This window comes from Patella vulgata, chromosome 5 (genome assembly GCF_932274485.2).
Source record: "Patella vulgata chromosome 5, xgPatVulg1.2, whole genome shotgun sequence".
In the NCBI taxonomy this organism is placed as follows: domain Eukaryota; kingdom Metazoa; phylum Mollusca; class Gastropoda; family Patellidae; genus Patella; species Patella vulgata.
In genome coordinates, this window is record NC_065883.2 from 75,450,701 (window position 1) to 75,477,459 (window position 26,759).

The 26,759-nt window shown below is 39.3% G+C and overlaps 1 long non-coding RNA gene across 2 annotated transcripts in view; it reads left to right on the plus strand.

Annotated features, from left to right (window-relative positions):
* Positions 1 to 17,824, plus strand: part of LOC126822409 (uncharacterized) — a 21,127-nt gene extending 3,303 nt beyond the window's left edge. For both annotated transcript variants that reach the window (XR_007680806.2, XR_007680805.1), the window contains exons 2-4: positions 14,177 to 14,287; positions 14,864 to 14,972; positions 17,685 to 17,824. This is a non-coding gene — a long non-coding RNA (uncharacterized LOC126822409). The remainder of the gene's footprint in view (positions 1 to 14,176; positions 14,288 to 14,863; positions 14,973 to 17,684) is intronic.
* Positions 17,825 to 26,759: the final 8,935 nt, after the last annotated feature.

Below are 26,759 nucleotides of genomic sequence, written 5' to 3' on the forward strand. Positions count from 1 at the left end.
GAGAGGGAGAGAGAGAGAGAGATAGTTTTATTTCAATATCAGTAGAACGGAACGATACCACCGGGGATGCCGAGGGTGGTGCACAAACGGGGAATCGAAATCATGAAACTTGACTCAATAACAGAACTTGTGATATAAAGTGTACTGCTTATACCACGAGCCTTAAAGTGGGAGAGAGAGAGAGAGAGAGAGAGAGAGAGAAATGGGGTTTAACGGTCATTTCGGGACTAACATATGGTTCAATTTTATTTGATAATTCGCTTGCGCGTAGGGGTCTTTAGCAGTGGGAGGAAACCTGGGGAACCGGAGAAAACCCACGAGGTTGGAAAGGCGGCCCTACTCCTTGTCACGTACAGCCGGGGGATCGAAACCCCGCCAGTTGACTCAATGACAGACTTTATGATACAGCGCGCACGTGCTAATCACTCTGCCATCCCCCCCCCCCGCGCCTTAAAGTAGCTAAGTCTCTAACATAATATCATCCACAGTTTTCGACATTGAAAACATGAATTATTTGTCATTTTAAATCAACATTGATGTTGTGATCTATACCGGTAAAAAGATGGGCGTCCGATATCCAATATTTAAGACAATATAATCATTTTACCATTGGTACACAAATCGTGTACTATAATGCGTTTCAGCACATATTTCACAAGTCATGTTAAATGGTGACCTCATATTCTTATCTGGAGAGCAAGTGTAATAAATACTATCGGTGTCGACTGGAATAACCAGACGCTAGAGATTGCCATTCGATTGAGACTTCTGGCGCATTTCGCGGAACATAACTGATTTGAAATTACAGTAAAAATGGAAACGATTGAATGTAAATCAGTTTATATGCATTCATATTACATTATTATATCTGTTGCGACCCATTTGTGTCAATTTCTAGGTCCTAAATATTAGCGATTTAGCTCCTTTAATGTTTCTCATGGCTAACAATATTTGCTGTGGGCCTATTTTTGGATATACATATACTAGAATGTTAAAATGACACAGTTAATAAATAAAAGACGATTTACAAGGGTACATATAAAAACCTAGACAGATTGTTCAAGTGGTATGGTTTATCAAACTGATCCGCAGTGAATATTCGCTAGGCCGCGACAATCACTGATAAAGATGCGACTTAATGAGCCACACATATTCTTCCGCCAAATTAAATTCTAAAACATTTTTTTTTATGTATTAAAAAAATAAATAAAGACGTTTGAAATATTTGTAGGTAAAAATCATTTCCTATTTTAGTGTAAATGGGTATTAAAATGAGTAAAAGGCGCCATTCTGCTCGAACCAGTAACGAATTATGTGAACAATGCATGCGTCATTGAGCCAGTGATTGACGCCGCGTGATATGACGTGATGTGTTGAGGGCAGACATCTTTTACAGAGATATTAGAAGACTTTCCTAATACTCTGTGAAGCAGATTGATGATTTATCAGACAGGTTATCGAGTCAACAGAATTATCTTGCACTAAATTAAATATAGATATATGTCATTTATTAACTTACTATCTAAAACATTACCAACACCATTTTAAATGTCTCTGATAGCCATTTGAGAGATTTTAAATCCCTGGCAAACAGAGAGAGAGAGAGAGAGAGAGAGAGAGAGAGATGGGGTTTAACGTCCCCTCGATACAAACCAGGTCATTTAGGGACTAACACATGGTTCAATTTTATTTCAATAATTCGCTTGCGCGTAGAGGTCTTTAGCAGTGGGAGAAAACCGGAGGCCCGGGAGAAAACCCACGAGGTTGTACAGGCGACCCTACTCCTTGCCATGTACAACCGGGCAATCGAAACAACGCCAACTGACTCAATGACAAACCTTATGACACAGTGCGCACGTGCTAACCATTCACCGACCCCGACCTTTGCAAACAACAATATAGTGAAAGTTGAAGTAGTTAGTGGATGCCTCGAATGTCATGTCACTAATGTAATCGCACACGAAATGAAATGAAATGGGGTTTAACGTCCGACTGGGATACAGTGTCCTATGAGGGAAAGGATTTATCTACGGGGATTGTTTCAAATGGTTTAACTCGTGTGCTTTCGATTCCGCACTTGTATACGTTGTACGTGACAAGGAGTAGGGTCGAGAATTATTGAAAACAATTGAATTCTAAACGTCAAGGGTTCTTTTACGCGCACGTCAGAGAAAGAACGAGTTTAACGTCCAATCGAGACACACACTATGTCATTTGGGGACTAACCTATTGTTAAATATTTTATGTCAACTCCTAAAACGCGAAATGATACCAGATGTTTTTTCGACTTATGTACTTAAAAGATTTGATGTTGGTGTAGTGTGGATTCCCCGGTTGTAAGTGACAAGGTGTAGGGTCGCCTGTCCAACTTGGTGGGTTTTCTCCGGGTCCTCCGTTTTTCTCCAACCGCTAAAGACATCCACGCGCAAGCGAATTATTGAAATAAAATTGAACCATGTCTTAGTCCCAAAATGACCTAGTTTGTGTCGAGTGGACGCTAAACCCATCTCTCTCTCTCTCTCTCTCTCCCTATCTCTCTCTCTCTCCCTCTCTCTATTTTACCTACGTAATATGTTGTGTATAATGATATAAATATTTTACACCCCATTTAAAGGACAATATTGGTGTCAGTCATTATCACTTCAGTCAGTTATATAGAGCGATAACTCGTGTATCCTCTTACAGTCCCATATAGCAACTTTTCATCTTGGAAGGAATTATTAGTGAGCAGAAATTCGCCCATGTATCTGTTATCACTCCTCACATTAGTCAGTTCTATAGAGACATTACTCGTGTTTTCCTTTTGCGTTCGTCACTTCCGATTGTTGAAACCTTTATTACGCAGATATCGTAGCAATGATCTCTGTGTTAAAATTATATTTAGAACGTGTTTAACCAGTTTTATCACATGTGATAATGACTGGCACCAATATTGTCCATTAATCAAGCGAATAAACATATAACCACCCATATTCACAAGGGAGGCTACCCCATTTAGTCAAGTGAATAAAAATATTACCACCCATTATCGTAGTTGTCTAAATTCATGATATTGAAATTTTACACCATTTAAATTCGATTTAAAAGTGCAATTACGATTTTTCTTCCGAGAACAGCACAATGAAACGTCTTTGAAGTTTGATACGGGCATTTTATGTATAAACGAATAGCCGAGCTGAAGCTGCTACATTATTCCGAATGACAGATCCATGTGACACTACCCTGGCCACGGATCTCCAGAAAACGGACTGCGACACAATCCTGGGTCTCGGTAGGATTTCCGCGTTCTGTACTTTTTTTTAGTCAATGATCAATTAACTCTCGAAGAGTGTGCTTTTATAACTATATTTATATAACTCTAAACTCCATTTAGTCAGGTCAATATATGAAAAATACCCCCTCAACCACTCAAAAACTGCTACAAAAGGTTTCTCAACTGATTCTGGTAGGGTTTAGTGTACTTTATAACATACTAAAAGTTTACCAAAGTAGGACCCCCGGAAAAGTGGTTTTTTTTTCAAGATGGCGTCAAAGATGGCCACCGAAACGTCTTAATGATCATAACTATGTAACTATCAACTCAAATTTGATGATCTTGGTGTCTTTCCCTAGGTTTTTTGGGGCAAAGAACACATTAAGATCATTAAAAATGATGTTGGCCTATTATGTCAAAAATGGCCGCTAACACCTCCAAATGACCGCAAGTCCATAACTATTGACTCAAATTTGATGATCTTGATGTCTATCCCCAGGTTTTGGGGGACAAGGAACACATTACGAGAACTTTGGATATCACTGAGCTGTTAAATCATTATGAAATTGTATGCATGACCTTAAGATGTCCACTATTATAGAATAAGTTTCAGCGCGTTCAGTTTTGAGTGCCATCCTCCTCCTCAGTATTGACCTCTTGAGTGTTGTTGGAATTGTCACAGATTAGCTGATCTTGCTCCTTCATTTCTCCAGAACAGACAATTAGATCATCTACTTCCGTTCAAACAAGCAGTCAAAAGATTATAAAGTGTATAACATTAACCTGTTGAAAGAAACTTTAGGAGGCGATGCGTGAAACGAGATTCTCTTTGTACATGTCTACTCAGGCTGTGATTTAACTTCAAGGATTTTAGGCATCGGAAAAATGTCCGCCTTCCGGAAATTAGTGAAATCTGTTCCTGTCATGAAGTCCTGTGCTAGTGCATTTACCCTTCAAAACAAATCCCAAGAGGCCACACCAAATCTTGGCAAAGACCTGATGGTTGATCTCTTTGGTGGCAAATCGAATGATACGCTATCATCTCTGTGCCATATCATTTTCACCAAGAAAGTGGGAACTGCTGAAGCATTTGTCATCCCTTAACGGCTTTCCCCAACATCACCTGCAACAAGATTTCATAGCCAACGTGCGTACTTTCAAATTATGGTATGGACGGTGATGACAAATGAAATGAACCCAACTGAATAGGAATGGAAGCAGGAAAATGAACAGTTATTTTCAATTATGACCCAAAACAATGTTGCGCCTGTCGAACTCTTGCAAATTATCCACTGCAACTGTTCTCGATGTAGCTGCAGACGCTATGGACTCCCCTACACTGCTGCATGTAGCCCTTGTCAAAGTGACAACTGTGACAATTCAAATAACACTCAATAGGTCGATACTGAGGAGGAGGATGACACTCAAAATTGAACGCTCTGAAACTTATTCAATGGACAGGGGTGTTTGTGCATAATTAGGTGATAGTGGACAGCTGAAGGTCATGAACTCAATTTCGTAATGATTGAACAGGTCAGTGACATCCAGAGTTGTCTTACTATGTTCCTTGCCCCCGAAAACCTGGGGATAGACATCAAGATTATCAAATTTGAGTCAATAGTTATGGACTTGCGGTCATGTCGAGGTATTGGCGGCCATTTTTGACATAATAGGCCAACATCATTTTTAATGATCTTAATGAGTTCTTTGCCCCCTAAAACCTAGGAATAGACCCCAAGATCATCAAATTTGAATAATGATTTTGTATTTTTATTTTTTTATTTATTTATTTATTTTTTATTATTTTTTTTTAAAATATAATAACAATTAACTAAATCAAATTTAGTTTTCCTTTAATATATATTGTATGTTAATGCATTGAAACATTTGAAAAATACTGGGTTATTAATTTCACTTCCGGTTCTACACGCACCATTTATAACGTTGTTGCCTTTAACGTGCACTATTGTAATCGAACTCTTTTAACGTCTTGGAGACCATGGAGTTATTCCAAGATGTTGCCGGGTCATTAGGCAACGGTTACATTCTATAATAGTTAAACAAGTGACAAACTGTTTGGTCACGTCTAGAATACCACTGACGTAATAATTTCTATATCGCCATTGGGCGACGTCAGACATGAACGTATTGGAAACATTCACCGGCCAATCGAAAAGGACGCTGAAGCATTACAGCATATATCTGTCCCACGTCATGAACTGTATTATACATTTAGCAATCCGAAGTGGTTGCGAGCGGGGATAGCTAGATGGACTATACAGGCACTGCCCAAAATAGGCGCTGAGGTGGATACAAATACAGCCGAAAAACAATTAATGAACGAAAGAGGGGGAGGGGTTCTCAAACTCGTGGGATAACTCCCTATTTCCTCCACTATGATAACGTGTCACCTTCGAGTGGTTAGCACGTGCGCGCTGTATCATAAGGTCTGTCATTGAGACAACTTGCGTGGTTTCGATTCCCTAGTTGTTTGTTGTACGTGACAAGAAGTAGGGTCGCCTGTCCAACCTCGTGGGTTTTCTCCAGGTCCTCCGGTTTCCTTCCACTACTAAAGACCCCTACGCGCAAGCAAAATAGTGAAATAAAATTGAACCACGTGTTAGTCCCGAAATGACCTAGTTTGTGTCGAGTGGACGTTAAACCCCATTCTCTCTCTCTCTCTCTCTCTCTCTCTCTCTCTCTCTCTGCCTCTCTCTCTCTTTAACACACCCTCTGATTCTCTTTACCTTACTATTATAACCAATTCTGAAACGAAAGGATCATATTTCCATGAAATTTGTCTTAAGCTGGTGGTGGTTGATGTGGTATTCGTAAAACAATAGTTAATAAAACCTAATAGTATTAGCAATTTCAGTGCTTGAAACCGACAAGAGAGAGAGAGAGAGAGAGAGAGAGGGAGAGAGAGAGAGGGGGAGAGAGAGAGGGGGGGGGGGGTCACCCGGAGGGCCCGGAAGAAAAAAAACCCACGAGTTTGGTCTAGCGACCCTTATCCTGGAAAACGCGTTTGCAGCTGTCCAATTTTCAAAATTGTCAGGGGGACGAAGCCCAGACCCAATCAATCCGGGATTAAAAATCGAATCTGGTCGGTTACGGCCTTCGCGGATATGAATCAAGGCCCCCTACCCCGTATCTGTCACTGACCGACTTTAAATACTGCCTCAGTTCTGGTCTGGTAGCCTGTGTTAGGCTGGGAGCCCACGTGTTAAGGGCCCCGGGGCCCCCACTATGGTTTATCCGGCGCTGTCGCGGCCACCTGAAATAACAGGCTTTCTAGTTTATGGCTGTCTACTTACCAGGAGAATCTTTTGAGTTGGAGCCACAAAATGCTTCGATTTCATAAACTAACATGACTAAACACCCAACACCAAGCAACACACTAACACACTTCATCTTCGAAAAAAAAACTAAAAAACAAAAAAAAAACAATTTTCATCTAATGTCACCAGTATCATACGTTTGGGAAATATTCCCCATTTTTTTCTTCAGTTACCTCCCTTATTGTTAGTTTGTTTTTCAATTCTGTATCATCACCGTATATTACGTCCTGTCGGTAGGGTTGTCATGTGCAATTGTTCTTGAACCTAGGTACGTTTCTAGAGGAAGTGGTGTCCACACACTGTGTGGGTTATGCCCGTCTTCGTTAGCCCAATCGTTGCATTAGCACGTTAAACCCCATCTGATTCCACGGGCGTGGTAATGTGTACATGAGACGTCAGTTGTTCGTTCCATTAGATCAACTGTTCCTTAAAACCCCCTTCCTATACCATTGGTGTCCAAATCTTGATCATCTCCTCGTTCTTGAGGTTGTGTCAGTTTACTGTACTCATACTTTATATAACAACGGAAATGACGTAATTAATATAATTCAATATGGCCGTCTCCAGGAAGTGTATTTTGCACGTGGTACTGGCCATTTTTTGGTAATAAAATTCGAAGTCCTAGCTTTATAGGCAAAATAGTGTAATCAGTAGACATAATCAGGGAGATAGTATAAGCGTCAATTAAATATATCCAGAATATAATATATAGCCATAATAGATATGTTATATTTACTAATCAGGTCAATATGACGGCCATAAAACTTTTTAATTTTATTTTTTTAAAGTTAATTGGCAATACAAGTATCCCCGTAGTTGAAGCTCAGATGCCAAATGCCTCGATCTACTTAAAACATCAGAATAAAAGGAATAACCTCTCGCGTATCGAACTTAGACACATACACTCCGTAAGCTGGTGATAGTAAAATGTTACTACTACTAAATGGAAAGTTGACAATTGGAAAGTCAGTCATCACGTTTATCGTATAATTTAACAGTCAGTTTATGGCAATTGGCAAAATCGAGACGCAGATCCAAGTAGGAAGCGTAATTGTCACTGTCAGTAGTGTTTTTAATTTCGAGCTCATCAGATGATTTCTGCATAATCACTAAATTTAGGATTATTCAGTGATAGAAGATCATTGATATATCGATAAGTGAAATTATAATGTCTGATTAATCGTTTATTTGTTTTTAAGCGTGCCTGTATATAATCGGCTTTGTAAGAATAGGGAGAGAGAAATGAGGTTTAACCTCCATTCGACGAAGACTAGGTCATTTCGGGACTAACATATGGTTTAATTTTATTTCAATAATTCGCTTGTGCGTAGGGGTCTGTAGCAGTGGGAGGAAACCGGAGGACCCGGAGAAAACCCTCGAGGTTGGACAGGCAACCCTACTCCTTGCCACGTACAACCGGGGATTCGAAACCACGCCAGTTAGCTCAATGACAGGCCTCATGATACAGCGCGCACCTGCTAACCATTTGGCGATCCAACCCCCCGTAAGAATATAGAAACAAATCAGCAAACAAAGGTGCGCAGTTGGTGCCCATGGGGATACCTACTACTTGCTGATATATTTCTCCTCCAAATACAACAAAGATATTATCAATTAAACATTCCAACATCTGAATTATCTTGTTAGCGGTGTACTTATTTTTTTAATTACTTTGGTTCTAAACAAAATATATATGTGGTATTGTAATTAAATGACAATATTGGTGTCAACCATTATCATATGTGATAGAACTGATTAAATACGTTCCAGATATAATTTTAACACAGAGACCATTGCTACGATAGATGCGTAACGAAGATTTCAAGAAGGAGCGATAACAGATAGACGGGCGAGTTTCTGCTCACAGGTAATGTCTACGAAGACGAAAAGTTGTTATATGAGACTGTGAGAGGATATCGGACAATTTATAAAAAGAATTGACTGTCACTAGATAAAAGAAAACGAAAACAATAGAAAAAGTTCGTGCATTACCAGGAAATGTACGGGCTATTTTCTCGTTTCTTCTTATCTAGCGAGAGTATGTTTTGTCACAGTATGTTAGAATACCCTCTTTTACTGCCGTTAGTTGTGAAACAACGGTATCCAATATAACAAGGGCAGATCTGTATAGGTATCTCCACCAAATGAAATGAGTACAGATCTGTGATTAGATATAATTTCATCCTTACTAAGAGCAGAACGTTTATTTTCCGAAACCAAGTTTCTTGACAAAACTGTCATATTAATATCCTTTACATATAAAACCTATCGAACAATATACCAATTGTTAATTTATAATAATTTTAGGCTTAACATGTAATACGCACATTTGTAACACGTTTCAACACCATATTATTCTACGCGAACTAACAATAAATTGTTTATTGGACAAAACGGAAAAAGTTTCGTTTGTAGCTGTAAAAAAATATACCATATCTTTCTGCGCGAACTAACAATAAATTGTATATTGTAAAGAGCGGAAACAATTTCGTTTGTAGCTGTAAAGTAACATACGATTTATTAGTTTATGTTGAATATTTTTACTAATAATTAAATTAATGTGGAAATTTGCAACGCGTTTTAACATCCTGTCTTTTCCCTCCCTTTTCAGGGATGGGCTGAAAAGGAGTATGTCAGTTTCAGGGTTCCCTAATCTAGTAGTTTGTGTAGTTTGGGGTCCACTTCTAGTCATGAATTTACGTCGTATTTGATAAATTTCTAAGACTGTCCCACGTTAAATATGTGCATAAGCTAGAAACACCAGATTATACTCTAAAAAACGACATTTACAGTCAGTTTTTCAAAAGAAATTTTGTGCCTGTTTAGAAAGGACGGAGGGCCTGACAAAGAAAGCTGTCTAGTCGTTCGTAGGTGACAAAAATCCGAGGTCCCGTGTACACTTTGGCAGCTGGAATTCGATATAAGTGTAGGCCGTAGCACCGCTGTCCGGGCAAAATTTTCCCCATGGCACACAGTATGGCGTATGCCCATCTTCATTAGCCCAGGCGGACGATAAATCCCAATTTATTTCATTTTCATTTTCATTACTGATTAACGACAGTAATGTGTCAGTAGCAAGAACTATTTTTGAAAAACTGACTGTAAATGATGTTTTCTATAGTATGTCCTGTGTTTCTAGTTTATGCACAAATTTTATGCCTGACAATCTTATCGGCAACACTATATACCGGAAAACACCGGAAAACACCATTTTATACTGAATACCGAAAAACACCGGAAAAACACTAAATACCGGAAAACACACTAAATACCGGAAAATACCCTAAATAGATAACCCGGAGACTGGTACCCTAAATAGGTAACCGGGAGCCTGGTCCTCTGTGTGCCTGGGTTAGGGTTAGTTTCCGGTTTATAGCACAGCCCTTCTCCGGGTTACCTATATAGGGTGTTTTCCGGTATTTAGTGTTTTTCCGGTGTTTTCCGGTATTCAGTATAACATGGTGTTTTCCGGTAGTTTTCCGGTGTTTTCCGGTATATAGTATTGCCGATCAGACTGTCAGGCATCAAATTTGTGCATAAGCTAGAAACATCAGGACAGTTACAAAATAGATAATGATAACAGAACATTCTGAAAATTTCAGTCAAATTGCTTCACTCTGAATCGCGATTTTAGCGTTTCAATTTTAGGCTAGTCTCGATCATCATTACTAACGTCGGTATTATAATAAACAAAAGTCTCGATTATCTACTTTTACGTTAAATTTCCATCAAATTCATTAAATATCACAGACTAGCGATGACATCGAGAGTTGATTATGGTCTGGATATGTTAATTAATAATTCAGATGACATTTCAGGCAAATTGTGGACGGACATGGACAAGTTTGACGACAATATACGCCCACGTGAAAATATCGCAGGCTACCGATGGCGTCGAGAGTTGATCATGGTGTGGATCAGTTAATTATTGTTTAATTAATAAGTTATATAACATTTCAGGCCTAAAGACCTGCAGTAGGAATATTTTGCTCTTGCATAGTGTATGTTTAATGCTGACATATCATATATGCATTTAATAAATGCAAGAGACAGTTTTTGTTGTGATTTCGCTGTCCGCCTAGCAATTATTGGATATGCGTATAATATAGATATCAATTATTTGCTATGTTGTAAAATATACTTCCAAATATGATATTAAACATTCTGTGAATTCATTATAGGAATTGAATTGTTTATTAGTCACAAAATATGAAAGGCGCCATGTGCCGAGGGGGGGGGGGGGGGAGAGAACATCTGGAGGACTGTCAAAGAACATTTTAAAACCTAGGGGTGGCAATGGTAATTTGTTTCGTATATCTGGACTCAGTTGGAATTCGATATAAGATTAGGCGATAGTGCCGCTGCCCGGGCAAAATTTCCCTCATAGCACACTGTATGGCGTATTTCCGTCTTCATTAGCCCAGCATAGGAGCAGAACAGTAGGACGTTAAACCCCATTTCATTTCGTCTATTTTAAGATTCCAATGAATAGAGCTATATACAACCTTTAACACAAGCTGTTGATTATTATGTTAAAAATTAAATACGCACAGGAAATTTAAAATGCAATGAAATGAAAATTAATTGAAACTAAATTACAGTAAAATAAATGAGAGGTGATCTAGAGAAATTATATAGACCTATAAGCCCGCCGCCCCCCTCTCTCTCTCTCTCTCTCTCTCTCTCTCTCTCGCTACTTCTTGTCGGATATTTCAAAGGGACCATTTAATTTAGCGTTGATGATCATTTTATACATTAATAAAACATGTTAAAATTTCTAGCACTGGAAATAAATATAAAAGTGGTCCCTTGGAAAAATGTTTTCATTGCGTTATTATTGGGCGAAGAAGTATTTTTCTCCCCCCCCCCAACCTCTTACCAACTTTCCCGGCAGTTGGAATTCGATATAAGAGTAGGCGATAGTGCCGCTGCCCGGGCAAAATTTCCCTCATAAGCCCATGCATAGGAGCAGAACAGTAGGACGTTAAACCCCATTTCATTTCATTTTCATTTCTAACTCAGTATTATTCATAATATTCAAAAGAAAAAACTCCTACGAATTAGAATTCAATTTGGGCCCATTTCATCAATATAGTTATTATTCAGACAAGAGCAGTTCGTACTTACATCTCCACAAATACCCTATAAATGTGTTCTTTGTGTTACAATTATAAGATAAACACATCCTGTTCCGTATTGAGAGGGGGCTTATAGTGTCCATTTAACCATGCTTGAATCACTCGAAACAGGAAGTGTTAGCAATGGAATGAAATGGGGTTTAACATCCTACTGTTCTGCTCCGAACTGGGCTAATGAAGACGAGCATACACCATACAGTGTGCTATGAGCGACATTTTGCCTGGACAGCGGCACTACGACCTACTCTTATATCAATTTCAACTGTCAAGGGATCTTTTACGTGCACGCCAATGAGTATACGGAAACTCTGTTTTTAGTCCCATCCGAACGACTAGACAGCTCTCCTTGTCAGGCCCTCCGTCCTGCATCACTGACAAGGGGAAACCACGCCGGAGAATCCCAATGAACTTTCTCGGCCAATGCAGGGATCGAACACGTGACCTCCAGGCTAGCGAGCCAGCGTCTTACGCACTTAGCCACCGTGATTCCCGGGACGTGTTTATCTCCTAATTGATTTTGTTACCTTGCCGTGACAATATGGGAATATCATATCAGCTATTTAAAACACAGTAAACATTTTAAAATATCTACACGAGTCGTGTATTCTATGGATATAATGGGTTCGAGCGATGAATGATCTATGATTGACCGGTGTCGGGAGAAAACCAGACTTTTATTTTATAAAACTAACGTGTAGTTGAAATTTACCTTTCATTATCAAGTGCAGCACGTGGATCATGTACTTTACAGATCTCTAAAGGAACAGCAATATATTATCAGGTCACCCAACGAAAAAATTGACCAGAAATCTTAGACGGGTTACGTGTCCAGATAATCTCCAAACGACTCAATATTTTGAGGTGAAATTTTGCGACAAGGTAAAGACACCATCCAGCAATATTTTGGTGTCTAAATTTCATACGTACATGGGCTTTTATTTTTGAGGGATGGTCCCTTTAAGTAGTTTTGACGTATTATGCAACTCTATTTTGATTAACATAATCAATTCAGTGGTATTTAGTGGTGTCAGCGAATAAAATGATGACACATTCACAGCAGATGTTTATAACAAAAGTATATAAATATCGTGCTCTTTGGTTTTAATATTATTATACAGAGAATATCTCTTAGGTGCTGTGAATTTGAAATCCAGGATAAGTATGATTTGATTCATGGATTTGCGCTGGTTTAGTTAGTTGGAAAACTCAGGATCGTACCACGTGTTGGCCGAGAAAGTTCTCGTGCTTTCCTGGCATGGTTTCCCCCTTGTCATTGGTACAGGAAGGGGGTCTCAAGGAACAGTTGATCTTATCGAACGAACAACTGACGTCTCATTTGCACGTACGTGGATTCAGACGGGGTTTAACGTGCTACTGTAACGATTGGGCTAACGAAGACGGGCATACCCAACGGTTTGATTATGAGGGGAATTGTGCCAGGGCAGCGGCAATACGACCTCCTCTTATATCGAATTCAAACCGTCAAGGGTTATTTTGTATGTACGCCAATATGTTCACTATACCTCAGTTTGTTCTTCCATTCCGAACGACTACTGATTGATATACATGAATACGGTTGTTGTATATTATATGCAATATCCGGGTATCATGTGTCTTGTCCGTAGATTCATCTTGGTTGCTGTTCATGTTCTCCTCGACGTACTATTACAAACCTTTAATCTAAGTCATGTGTAACATCCCCAGATTACTTTCTTAGAACGAACATGAATCAGGTTTATCTTGTGGTCGGTGACAAATTTCTTAAAGGACTATGTTGGCGTCAGCCAATGTTACATATATGATAGACCTGATGATATATATAATACTGGCTGACACCAACATTGTCCTTTAACTATGTTTTCAGTTACTGAATCGATTGGCGCGGTTTTGATTCCTAGATTGTACGTGACAAAGAGTAAGGTCGCTTGTCCAGCTTGTGAGTTTCCTGCAGGTCCCCCGGTTAATACCCACTAGTTTCCTCTTTTACCCGTCTGTCCAAAAAGTCAGATTGCCCAAAAATTAGTGGGGCAGCTGCCCCTGCCCCCTAGCTCGTATGCCTATGTCTCCACATGGTTGTCAAGAACTGACCTAGTTGTTGATCTAATCACCGGCAGCGGGGGTTGGGGGTCCATGGTGGAGTCAACATTAAATTTGGTGTGAGGCTTCGACTTTATCGCAATGAGTATCGGAGAGAAGAAATGTGCTCTGCGCGAACAATGGGGTGGAGGGTAGGGGGTGGACCCCTGGACATCACCTCCCTCTAGATACGCCTAGCTTCAGGAACAATTGCACATGACAAACCTAAGGACAGGACGCAATATACGGAGATGATACAGAATTGAAAAACAAACTAACAATAAGGGAGGTAACTGAAGGAAAAAATGGGGAATATTTCCCAAACGTTGTATGATACTGGTGACATTAGATGAAAATTGGTTTTTTTTTAGGTTTTTTTCCGAAGATGAAGTGTGTTAGTATGTTGCTTGGTGCTGGCTGTTTAGCCATGTTAGTTTATGAAATCGAAGCATTTTCGGGCTACAAGGACAAGGCAACTCCTGGTAAGTAGACAGCCATAAACTAGAAAACCTTTTATTTCAGGTGGCCGCGACAGCGACGGATAAACCATGAGGGGACCCTATGGCCTTAAGCATGTGGAGGCCCCCCGCCGGATAAACCATGTGGGCCTTAACCATGTGGGCCCCTAACCTAACACAAGTGACCAGGCCAGAACTGAGGCAGTATTATTCCACACAAATGAATGTAACTACAACAAACATAATCTTAAGTCGGACAGTGACAAATAAGGGAGGGCCCTTGAGCCATATCCGCAAAGGCCGTAACCGACCTCCAACCTCGTGGGTTTTCTCCGGGTCTTCCGGTTTCCTCCCACTGCTAAAGACCCCTACGCGCAAGCGAATTATGGAAATAAAATTGAACCATATGTTAGTCCCGAAATGACCTAGTTTGTGTCGAGTGGACGTTAAACCCTATCTCTCTCTCACCTTTATTTTTTATTAAAGGTGCTAATTCACCATGTGTATCACATGCATGTGCTATATACATGTTGGTGAATCTGTGACTTCCATCACTAAATGTATCAAGCATATTTGTTATGGGGATTATTTTTATTACAGGTCCAACATGTAAAACACCAGTAGGTACTTTAAACGTAGGAAAATATAAGGTTGACAACGCTAAATGTCTCAATTATACTTGTGATGAGGAATATTACAGCTTTTGTGGGTACGATTGACTTTTAAGATACAAACTTAGGGTCGAATATCAATCTGATTACAACACAGATCCTATTTCGTTTCGTTTTTTATAGTTCAAAATTTCGTTTTACTTGTCTTTACTATACTAGGATCTGGAAGAGTTGTTATCATTGACGTGTTGTGAATGGTGTGCGGGATTAGCCAATGAAACGGTCTGTTACGGCGAGCTTTAGGCGTATTTTGCACGGAGCTGTGGATAATCCACTAGTAACATCAATGCTGATTGGTTAATCAAATGTCTGAGGGCATAGGGTCAAAAGCCGATCTCAGGCCATGGAAAGTATAAAAAAACGAAACGAAATATAGATCTGTATTTTAATATGATTGGGTCGAATATATACTATTCAAAAAAAGTAGGGGATATTTGATTTTTAAGTGTTATTAAAGTCACCTAATGAAACTGACGAAGAAACAAATGACAAAATGAAATGATGTTCACATTCATCGATTTATTCCAAATGATCGTTAGACTAAGTAAGGCACAGACTGACCATTATAAGTGTAAAATGATACCCGGGGTCAAACAGCAAAGTTACCACAGCATCACAACCAAGTCAGTAACGGGTAAATCCTCCTCTGTTTGCCAAACAAGCATTGATCCGACGTGGCATACTCCTAATGAGACGTCTAAGGTCATTTTGGTCCAGATTGTCCCATTCCTGTTGCAACGCAGCAGCAAGTTCTTGGACATTGGCAGGACGTTGTTGACGTTGACGTAACCTCTGTCCAAGCATGTCCCAGACATGCTCGATGGGGGAGAGGTCGGGACTCAGTGCTGGCCAAGGTAATGTGGTGATGTTCTGTTGTTGGGGGTAACCTGTAACGATCCTGGCCCTGTGACATCTTGCGTTGTCATCCTGGAAGATGAAACGGCGGCCATGACGTCGTGCGAACGGCACAACATGGACTGCCAAGATGTTGTCCCGGTAGTACTGGCCTGTAACACGCCCTGCAACAACATGTAAAGCCGTTCTTCCAGCAACAGTGATGCCTCCCCACACCATAACAGAACCACCCCCAAATCGATCATGTCTGATGACGTTAACGTCTTGGAAGCGCTCGTTTCGACGACGCCACACCCTCCTACGTCTGTCCAAAAAATCAACAGTGAACCTTGACTCATCTGAAAACATCACATTGCTCCAGCGTCGATTATCCCAGTGTTGACGATCCCTACACCAACGACGTCTTGCCTGAATGTGATGATCTCTCAAACAAGGGATCACGCGAGGACGTCGGGCGCGAAGGTGACCCCTATGCAGTCGATTCCGAATCGTCTGGCCACTCACTCTCACACCAGTGTCTGTTTGAAGACGAGCGCTGATCTGATTTGCTGTGATGACACGATTTCTCAAGGCCAAGGTACGGATAAATCGATCGTGGGCTTGAGTTGTCGCCCTTGGTCGACCTGAGCGTGGTCTGTCCTGTACAGATTGTGTATCACGGTATCTGGACCATAGCCTGCTTATGACAGACTGAGAAACATTCATCGTCCGCGCCACAACCGCCTATGTTGTGCCGATCTGTAGCATGCCAAGGGCACGTAACCTTTCATTTTGGGTAAGCCGACGCATATCAAAATTTTTTTTCTGGTCACTAAAACAATTAAACTGATGTTTCCACCCTGGAATTCAATGCCACAATGACTGTAACATTCAAAGTCAGAGTCGTGCAAATCTTGGGTTCGACCCCCATGATGATCCCAAGCATCACCTGCATTCCATGCGGTAGCTATTGGTGCGTTTGGGCGTCACATGTAACTGGAAATGTTTCTTCTGTTAGGTTCTATAGTGACTTTTTTCGTAGTCATTTGCATATTTTAGTATTATGCCCCCAAAATCAAATATCCCCTACTTTTTTTGAATAGTATATTTTAAGATTAGAATCCAACTTCAGTTCAGTATTTTGGGCTAGGAACGACCTCTGATCGGACGCCTGTCCGCTGACGGTTCCTATCCATCCCTATGTCAAACGAACGGAGTGCGGGTATCACAGTGAATAAATATTCTTGCCGAGTTGAACCTACGTCCGAAAACTTTGAGGATCGTAAAAAAGCACCGCTTAATTATCCAATCCCGTGGGTTTTCTCTGGGTCTTCCGGTTTCCTCTCACATCTAAAGACCCGGACGCGATAGCGGTTATTCAAATAAAATTGAACCATATGTTAGTCCCGAAATGACCTAGTTTGTGTCGAGTAGACGTTAAACCATCTCTCTCCCTCTCTGTTTAAACGGTGTTTAGTATTCGATCACATTAAAATAAACACAATGACTGTATTTTAATCGGGGGCTACGCTTTGACAACGATTCTCTTGTCGGTTTCAAGTTCTGAAAATGCTAGAACTATTAGCTTTTATTATTTTATTAAAAAAAAATTACGAATAACACATTTGACACAAATTTATAATAATATAGCAATATTTTCAAATTAGAATTTAGCGATTTAAAAAACACGGTCTGCGCATGTTTTCCCGAAATAACCTAGTTTTTGTAGAGTGGACGTTACCCCCCCCCCCTCTCTCTCTCTCTCTCTCTCTCTCTCCCTCTTTCTCTTTTTTGCCAGTTTCAAGCACTGAAAAGGCTAGAACTATTCGGGTCTATTATATTTTTTTTTACGAATACTACATCAACCACCACCACCATAAGACAAATTTTATGGAAATATGATCCTTTCGTTTCAGAATTGGTTATAATAGTAAGGTAAAGAGAATCAAAGGGTGTGTTAAAAAGAAGTTGGAGGATTGTTGCTACCGACTTGTAAAGAAGGACGATCCTTCCAAGATCTGCCAAGAAAAGAAGTGTCCTGAAGACGACATAAAACATTGTCAATAAAATAACAATTTTGACTATCTGTCTTGGTTAATATTTTGAATACACTGATTTGATTATAGTCCTGTAGTTCTATATCCTTTCCGGAAAAAAGAAAATTTAGAATGTAAATCCATCCAGTCTGTAAAATCATGTATGAAATCTAGTATTACATATTCAGTTACATATTGTTAAACAGTATTATTACATTTTGACCCCGTCGACTTCAAAACATGGGCGCAAAACGTTCTAGGACACCCTTTCGGCGATGATCTTTACTGATGTGCTCTGCCTAGTTGAATCGCTAGTCTTGCTTCAAATAAATTCTGGACTAGAAACTGTTGAGGGAATCTGGATTTAGAATCACGGCACGATTATATTACTTCCAGGCGTTTTGGTACCCGACTGTATGGGTTGGTTGGTCACGTGATCTGTCATTGAATCCAGTGATGCGGTTTCGATCCCAGACGGGGGGGGGGGGGGGGTGGATGGTCGAATGGTTAGCACGGGCGTGCTGTATCATAAGGCCTGCCATTGAGTCTACTGGCGTGGTTTCGAATCCCCGGTTGTACGTGACAAGGAGTAGGGTCGCCTGTCCAACCTCGTGGGTTTTCTCCGGGTCCTCCGGTTTCCTCCCACTGCTAAAGACCCCTATGCGCATATGTTAGTCCCGAAATGACCTAGTTTGCCCCTAGTGGAAGATAACTCCCCTCCCCCCCCTCTCTCTCTCTCTCTCTTTCGATCCTAGGCGTGTACGTGACGAGGACTATCGTCGCTTGCCTAACCTCACAGAATTTTGGGGGGTCATCCAGTTTTCTCTGCACTCAAGCCAGCGAATTACTGAAATAAAAATAAACCATATGTTAGTCCCGAAATGACCTGGTTTGTGTCGTGTGGGGATCACGTGGCTAACTGGGTAAGACGCTGGCTCGCTAGCCTGGAGGTCGGGTGTTCGATCCCTGCATTGGCCGAGAAAGTTCATCCAGATTTTCCAGCGTGGTTTCCCCTTGTCAGTGATGCAGGACGGAGGGCCTGACAAGAACAGCTGTCTAGTCGTTCGGATGGGACGAAAAACCGAGGTTCGGTGTACACATTAGCGTGCACGTAAAAGATCCCTTGGCAGTTGGAATTCGATATAAGAGTAGGCCGTAGTGCCGCTGCCCGGGCAAAATTTCTCTCATTGCACACACTGTATGGCGTATGCCCGTCTTCATTAGCGAAGTTTAGGAAGAGAACAGTAGGACGTTAAACCCTATTTCATTTCATTTTGTGTCGGGTGGACGTTAAACCCTATTTCTCTTTCTCGCTAAATAAAAATCTTTGACATAGCAGACAACATGAATGACGGAAATCACAAACAAACATCAGATATAATATCACTTTGCTTAGCCCAACCAACCCCACCCTGTCCCTATAAAATATGGTGACCCCTATAAAGGTGTGACGATAAAGTTGTGTCCCAATATTGTTATTGCACACAGAATTTGTAGATGACACAGTAGATTATACTTCTTTAGAAGTGAGATTGAAGCTAATGGGGAGAGAGAGAGAGAGAGAGAAGGAGAGAGAGGGGGAGTGGGAATGGGGTTTAACGTACACTCGACACAAACTAGGTCATTTCGGGACTAACATATGGTTTAATTTTATTTCAATAATTCGCTTGCGCGTAGGGGTCTTTAGCAGCGGGAGGAAACCGGAAGACCCAGAGAAAACCCGCGAGGTTGGACAGGCGACCCTACTCCTTGTCACGTACGGCGGGACGATTTACCCAATACTACCCAATAATACCCAATACCACCCGAATACTACTCAAATATCACCACATACTACCCAATACTACAACATAATGGTGCCAAATGAGCATATTACATGATCTTTTTCAAAAATAGTGAGATATATCGTGGGAAATGTACTTCAAATGTGATTACCTATGTCTGGCTGTTCTATTTGCCTCCCTATATCACCCAAATCAAGCAAATAATAACCTAATACTACCAAATACTTATCAAATACTACCCAATGTTATAAAATACAAACCTAATATCGTCAATTAGCAGCACATCAATATAATAATTGCAACGAATATTCGATAATTTACAGAAAAATAAAATATTTACGCAGTTCTCTCCCTTTACAACCGACAAATAGATTTTAGATTGCTACTCAGATTAATCATCTTGTTGGGCTTTGCAGTTTGTTTCCAAGACAAAAAAGAGTTTTAAAAGAAGTTAACAAAGATTTAAAAATGCATTAAAATAAAATCAGTTTATAAAACAAACAGCCAAACATCCAAATAAAAGAGTATTTTAGAGGTTGATATAAAATGTTCATTTAACGGTCTCGTGGCCTACTCAAAAGTCTTCTTATACTATAACTATTTCTTCATTCAGGTGATAACGCGCTGTCTACAAGATCACGCGGTTCGGTAAAAATCATTTGGGTATAATATGCCAGGAAAGCACACGAATTTATCTTTACATCTGTCTTTTAATGACTTTATTAACGCGTCTTCTTTGTCTTTTAAATGATTCCGGTTCCAAACCAGTCGCCTTTGAAAAAAACCCCTCTTGTCAAACTTTCACCGATTTTTCGAATATCGACACTATTGAACAAATTCTAAGTATTCTACGGTATATACCCACAGGTGACGATGTCGCGGCGATGTCATTACCACCTAAATAGACACGGTCACCAGTTTCATCCCACATATGCATATGTTTATATTTATTTTTTCATGTCAACGATTAAGTTATTGCATCTGTTTTAGTTTAAAATTAACGAAATTGTACATGTTTATTACAAATGTGCAATGCTCTACTCGTATATACATTCCACCTGACTTAACAATTAATCCATGGGGTTAAGATTGTTGATTGGGTAATCAAGTTCTGGTTTATTTATATTATCAAAGAAACCGACAGAGTTGTAACAGGCCACAAATGATAGTTTTGATGAACTGAGAAGTGTCGCGTCAAGAATTACACACTGGAAAGAAACACATGCAATTTCATTAATTTTAAAATAAAACATCGTGCAGTAAGTAAATACGCAATAACTTAATGGTTGACATGAAAAAATGAATATAAATATTATGCAATTGTTTTGTTAAAGCATTAATTCTAAAATGAATACAAACAATCGACACTAACTAGGTAATTTCGGGACTAACATATAGTTCAATATTATTTCATTAACTCGCTTGAGCGAAGGGATGTTTAACAGTGAGATGAAACCGGGGGACCCGAGAAAACCCACCTTGTTTGACAGACGACCTTATCAAGTGGTAAGAGACAGATGGGTCATTTTGGGAATAAACTATGGTATATCGTCATACTTGTCTTTCTTATTTTAAGTTTGACGTCTTGGAAACCAACTGCAAAGCCAAAGAAGATGATTAATCAGAGTAGCAATCTAAAATCTATTTATCGGTTGTAAAGGGAGATAACTGTGTAAATTTTTTAATTTTCTTCAAAATATCGAATATTTGTTGCAGTAATTATACTAATGTGCTGTTATTTGACAATATTAGGTTGTTATTGGATCATATTGGGTAGTATTTGGTGGTATTTGATGAATATTTGGTAGTATTGGGTCGGGCCCGTAGCCACGGCTAAGCTCTCCGCCCCCCCCCCCCAAAAAAAAAAAAAAAAAAATAAATAAATAAAACAAAATAAATCGAGTTAGCCCCCCCCATTCTCCCCAAAATATGTCGCCGACAATAATGATATTTCAGGAGTGTTCAAATTGGTGGGCGACCCGTAAACTCGTAGCATGGTCCGCCGAGGCCTGCCTGTCATGTAAGGATAATCAAGAAATCGGCGAATAAGGTAAGCCGCTATGTTAAAGGCAAGGTAAAGTGACACCATTTTGTCACAACACCTGAAAAGATGAAAAATTTATTCCAAAAACCAGAACAGTGGCCCTTGGATACAAAAGTCTAAAATGAAAAACATTACTCACAGACCATTTTTTTTTTACTACCACAGACCCTTTAAACAGATCTTGTGATCACTGAGGCGTAAATTTATGGTGAAAATATCGCAAAATGTCCAACAAACGCGGTTACACCTACAAGAATTATACTATTCAAAAAAAGTAGGGGATATTTGATTTTGGGGGCATAATACTAAAATATGCAAATGACTACGAAAAAAGTCACTATAGAACCTAACAGAAGAAACATTTCCAGTTACATGTGACGCCCAAATGCACCAATAGCTACCGCATGGAATGCAGGTGATGCTTGGGATCATCATGGGGGTCCAACCCAAGATTTGCACGACTCTGACTTTGAATGTTACAGTCATTGTGGCATTGAATTCCAGGGTGGAAACATCAGTTTAATTGTTTTAGTGACCAGAAAACAAATTTTGATATGCGTCGGCTTACCCAAAATGAAAGGTTACGTGCCCTTGGCATGCTACAGATCGGCACAACACAGGCGGTTGTGGTGCGGACGATGAATGTTTCTCAGTCTGTCATAAGCAGGCTATGGTCCAGATACCGTGATACACAATCTGTACAGGACAGACCACGCTCAGGTCGACCAAGGGCGACAACTCAAGCCCAGGATCGATTTATCCGTACCTTGGCCTTGAGAAATCGTGTCATCACAGCAAATCAGATCAGCGCTCGTCTTCAAACAGACACTGGTGTGAGAGTGAGTGGCCAGACGATTCGGAATCGACTGCATAGGGGTCACCTTCGCGCCCGACGTCCTCGCGTGATCCCTTGTTTGAGAGATCATCACATTCAGGCAAGACGTCGTTGGTGTAGGGATCGTCAACACTGGGATAATCGACGCTGGAGCAATGTGATGTTTTCAGATGAGTCAAGGTTCACTGTTGATTTTTTGGACAGACGTAGGAGGGTGTGGCGTCGTCGAAACGAGCGCTTCCAAGACGTTAACGTCATCAGACATGATCGATTTGGGGGTGGTTCTGTTATGGTGTGGGGAGGCATCACTGTTGCTGGAAGAACGGCTTTACATGTTGTTGCAGGGCGTGTTACAGGCCAGTACTACCGGGACAACATCTTGGCAGTCCATGTTGTGCCGTTCGCACGACGTCATGACCGCCGTTTCATCTTCCAGGATGACAACGCAAGATGTCACAGGGCCAGGATCGTTACAGGTTACCTCCAACAACAGAACATCACCACATTACCTTGGCCAGCACTGAGTCCCGACCTCTCTCCCATCGAGCATGTCTGGGACATGCTTGGACAGAGGTTACGTCAACGTCAACAACGTCCTGCCAATGTCCAAGAACTTGCTGCTGCGTTGCAACAGGAATGGGACAATCTGGACCAAAATGACCTTAGACGTCTCATTAGGAGTATGCCACGTCGGATCAATGCTTGTTTGGCAAACAGAGGAGGATTTACCCGTTACTGACTTGGTTGTAATGCTGTGGTAACTTTGCTGTTTGACCCCGGGTATCATTTTACCCTTATAATGGTCAGTCTGTGCCTTACTTAGTCTAACGATCATTTGGAATAAATCGATGAATGTGAACTTCATTTCATTTTGTCATTTGTTTCTTCGTCAGTTTCATTAGGTGACTTTAATAACACTTAAAAATCAAATATCCCCTACTTTTTTTGAATAGTATATTTGAACTTTCTGACGTTACTTATCACATTCAACTATTGTCCCATGGTGTGTACAACAACCGCCGAGACTTGCTTTTCCAATTAACCTCTCTCTATTAATGTAATACGTATTTCAATCCGTCGGTACATACTCGCATGTGCTTTAGCCATTTTGTTATTTCGTCTCGCCCTTCTTCTCCAGTGACATTGTTGACATATCACTGAAGCACGAAAAATCGCCAGGTTGATCGAACCTACTGACGGAATACAAATCGAGGGAAATCAATTCTTTACAGACCTATATATTTTTAAAAACCCTAACCGTTGCAGTTTCTTTCTGATCACCCATTCTATACAATTTGTAGTTCCGAACACCGCTCAAACGACCTTCACCCTTTACAGGCATTACTCCGCGTTCAATGAGTTTTTGGCTCAAGTTTATAATTTGCTGTAATAAGTGTCATATTATGTGGCATACTATTTGACACATATCAGTAAGAATATTATGTTGATTGTATTACAATTTGTTGGTGAAGTGTAACTTATGGAATTTAAATTGGCTTTGCCGGGCTATTGCCATTCGCTGCAGAATTTCTAGAAGGTGTCATTCGGTCTCCAAATGTCAACAATTAAGAAATTTGGCAAAAACTTTATTTCGTGAATATTTTGAGAGAAATGTTTTGTAAGGAGAAAATTTGAAAGGTACTGTGGCATTATGTAGCATCGATGTCATTTGTGATCGGATAGCCGATCTCTGGAGATATGTTTTTTTTTAGAAAGATGGGACGAACTGTCAAAAAAGTTGGTACATGTGGTTTCGTCGTCAAGTGATCTCAAATTCGTTGAATAAATTTTATTTTCATGTTGGTAAGTACACACTGCATTCTTGCATTGCAACTTATGTTGTGGTGGTATCAATTTGGAAAAAAAATAGTTTTTCATTGCTTATCCTGTATTTTGTTTGGGACTACGGAACGCCACAGGTAGCACATGCCAAAGACGACAGTCTTCAATTTATTTGCCTAATCATTTGGGCTTTTTGAAATTAAAACCTTGCCAAAATGCATTATTATTAACTTGAAAATTAATTGTTGGATATTTTCAATTTCTTCTAGTGATAAATTTTATGGGTTTATATATAAGTTGAAATTATCAAGTTTTAGCCTAGGCCTATATTATTAAATTATTTTTTGTGTCTTACTTTATTTAAGACATGGTTTGTTGGGTTTTTCATTTTTAAAATTATTATATAATAATTATACTATTATAATTATGTGTCTTTTATTTAGGATTTGTTTCATATAAACTTTTCACTGATATACCTTATAATTTTTATTCTTATTTTACAGAATTGGACAAGATAATCTACACAGATTATGGTGGCCCTGTTGCTTTAAAGTTATAGGAGGTAAATCGCTAATATTTGAGACCTAGAAATTGACACAAATGGGTAGCAACGCATATAATAATGTAACTGATTTACATTCTCAATCGTTTCCGTTTTTACTCAAATTTCAATTCAATTATGTTCGGCGAAATATGTCAGAAGTCTCAATTGAATGACAATCTCTAGCGTCTGGTTATTCCAGTCTACAATAATAGTATTTATTGTGCATACTCACCAGATAAGAATAGGGCATCACCGCTTAACATGACTTGTGGAATATGTCTAGCCTCGTTCTTCGAATACCTCATTACTAAGGCTGGGAATCGATATGAAATTTCAATATCGATTATCGGCAAGAATTTGTCAGCGATTATCGATAATAATCGATTATCATTCTTCCGGAAAAACCGAACTTTACCGACCTGTTATTTGTGTTGATCGAGTTACAGTAGTGTTATCATTCTAGTCTAATTCTGTGCCGATGTACGTAAAAAAATCAATTAATGTAAAATAATTAGTTGCTAAATGTAGGATTAACTTGAGTATTATTCTAAGTTTTGTTCTTGATTCATTTGAACCTTTTTTTTATTCCAATATCTCCGATAAATACAAAGACAATACATGGTTTCTCTTTGCAAGTTACTAGCGATCACACAGTGTTACTAATAATAGAATAAAAAAAAGAAGGCGTCTATTGATTGGACAATAAAAAAATAATTACCGGCTTTCAAAGTAGAATTTTTATGATTGGTTAATTTTGACGAAAACCATAAGTAGAATTCTTCCATGAAATTACGAGAGATATAGATATTTTCCCGGGAAGTCAAAAACGTGTTTTGTATGGGCTGTATCTGACATGATTTAGTAATAAAAGCTGAGTTGGTCATTAATAATACAATTAGTTTTATCGTGAAAGCAGACAATTTCTCTACAAATCAATCAAGAGCAAAGAAGGGAGATAATTCTAATTTTACTATATCACGTGCGATCGTCATTGTTCACAAAGTGCGTGACCTATTTTAGTTTTAACTAGTAATAACAACAAAAACAACGAAAATATTAAAATAATGTATTTAATCTTAAAGTTTAGTTTTTTTACAATAATATATATTTAAAATGTGCCAGTTTGTAAGCAGAGGGGGAAAATAGTTGTTGTTTTGACGTTTGTATTCGTTCATTTGTCTGCATGCCAGACTACGGCAAGTTCAGTCATGTGAAAGTGACCGTAACTTGCCGTCAGAAGGTAAATATACCGATAATCGATATTTGAATTTCAATATCGATTATCGTATCGCTAAATAACTTCTACCGATTATCGATTATATCGATATTTTTGCACAGCCTTACTCATTACAAAAGGTCCTGAAACGCATTATGATACACGATACGTGTACCAATGGTAAAATGATTATTTTGTCTTAAATATCGGATATCAGAAGCCCATCTTTTCCCGGTAAGATCACAACATCAATGCCTCTTAAAGATTAACATCAATGTTGATTTAAACTGACAAATAATTTGTATTTTCAAGGTAGAAGACTTTGGATGATATTGAGTTAGACTTGTGTAATTTGACAGATAAACAAGGAAAACTATGATTTCTATGGAATTTAAAGCAGCATTAAAAATTATGTGGCATTTATGATAAAAAATACTTTAAAATGGTACGTATTGTCAATTTATATGAAAAACCCCTCAAAAACATTAAACATTCCGAGTCAAATAAAATATGTGAATATGGTTAATGTATACAATGGTAGCTGTCTTTTTTTAAATCTAGCATACCAAAAGCAACCATTAAATACATGCCAATCAAAAACATTTCCTATCTAGACAGTTAAGTTACACTTTTGCAAAGTGACAAGTGTTGTGTATGGGCAGGGTATGCCCAAAATATCACTATTAATATTACGCAAACCCTGTTGGCAAGTTTACAAATCTATGTAGGCCTTCTAGAAGACAGAAACAT